At 43.9% G+C, this 1,718-nt stretch overlaps 1 pseudogene; it reads left to right on the top strand.

The window, feature by feature from the left end:
• The first annotated feature begins 664 nt into the window (after positions 1 to 664).
• On the top strand, positions 665 to 765 carry LOC130464604 (uncharacterized; annotated as a pseudogene).
• The last annotated feature ends 953 nt before the right edge of the window (positions 766 to 1,718 follow it).

Raw genomic sequence — 1,718 nt, 5'->3', positions numbered from 1 at the left:
TTGATAGCCTTGTGCTCTATACCCACCTCGATTTTGGCTATCATACCCACTTCCTTGGCCATAGCCTTGGTCGGGACCATACATGGAGGGCCCTCTAGGTTTCCTAGCAAAATTTGGATTGTTATGGTTATCATTCATAGACCTCTCATTTACGGCATTAGCATACTCTACATCAAAATCGCCTTCATACGAAGGGCCATAATCCACAAATGACAAGTTATGAACTAAGGGGCATGCATTGGGGGAATGACTATAGTCTTGGCAATTTTCGCAAAAGGAGGTGTCCGGAGGCATTGAGCCATAAGAACTAACCTTGCTCTTCCCGTTAGAGAGAAGAGTGGCCGAGGGAGGAGGGATTGTAGACGGTGTTGACGGTTGGCTTGGTGTGTTTTCGAGCTTCTCCAATCGCGAGTTAAGCTTCTCTATTATCCGTTCTTGCTCTGTGGCGTACACCGAACCCTTAACATCTTCACTCCTACCTTTCCCATCATAATTCCTTGTGCCTACATGCCAAGATTGGTAGTTTTGAACTACATCCTCAATGATTTCCTCTATTTGATCCTCAGTTTTATTCATGATGGGGCCTACCGCGCCCGCATCAAGGCTTGTCTTCGAACTTGGACTCAACCCCAAGTAGAATGTTTGAAGCAACAACCATTTAGGGATCCCATGGTGAGGGAATTCCCTTTAGTACTCCTTAAAACGATCCCAAGCTTCAAAGAGTGACTCATCTCGCATTTGCTCAAAGGATTGAATCTTGTGGCGACACTCCGCCGTCTTCCCATGCGAATAGAATTTGTTTAAGAATGCACTCGTCACATAGGTCCAAGTGCGAAGTGAGTTAGGCTTGACCTCCTTGTCAAGCCAATCACTTGCTCGCCCAAGTAGAGAGAACCGAAACAATGTCAACCTCACGTAATCCGATGTGACACCATTGTGCTTGATTGTGTCACAATAGTGCTCGAATTGTTTGAGATGTTCGTGAGGTGATTCATTACTCTTCCCACAAAAGGGGTGGCTTTGGACCAAATTGATCAAGGCGGGCTTGATCTCAAAGTTTTTGGCACCCGTTGTTAGGGCTTGAATACCACATGTAGCTTTGAATTCCCCCGGTATTCCCAAGTTCTTAACCGGGAGCGCCATATTCTCAAGAACTTGCTCACTCTCTTGTTGTTCCTCACCAACACTCAACGATTCGAATCTGTTATGGCTTGATGAGCTAGACCGTACACGCCTTAGTCTCCTAAGTGTCCTCTCCAATTCGAGGTCAAGAGGATGGAGGGTCCTTTGACGAGCACGACCCCTAACAAGCATACAAACTCAAGAAAAACCGTGAGCAATGCCAAGGAAAAAGAAAGCTAAGCTAAATTGCAATGTTTTTTGTATTTTCTAATGATGAACTAGTCTCAACTTAAACTCAAAAACAACAACCGATCCCCGGCAACGGCGCCATTTTGATAGGGCATTTTTCCGTCGTTGAAAGATTAACGCCTCAATCAAACAAAATTTATAGAACCACTAGACCAACCAACTATATGAATTATAGTGGCAAGTAAAGGGATCTTCCCAAAGAAACGATGGTTCTCGAGATTAAATTTCAAGCTAATTCGAACAAGAGGTTTGATTTGAATTATCACTAAGATGTTAAACTAAGAATTAAACTAGATTGAATCAAGGAAGCTAAACGTTAGGGAGTTGGGGATAGTCTAGGGAAATCG

This window comes from Spinacia oleracea, chromosome 6, assembly GCF_020520425.1.
Source record: "Spinacia oleracea cultivar Varoflay chromosome 6, BTI_SOV_V1, whole genome shotgun sequence".
Lineage (NCBI taxonomy): Eukaryota > Viridiplantae > Streptophyta > Magnoliopsida > Caryophyllales > Amaranthaceae > Spinacia > Spinacia oleracea.
Note: the sequence above shows the minus strand (reverse complement) of the source record. Positions and strands in the feature narration are given on the sequence as shown.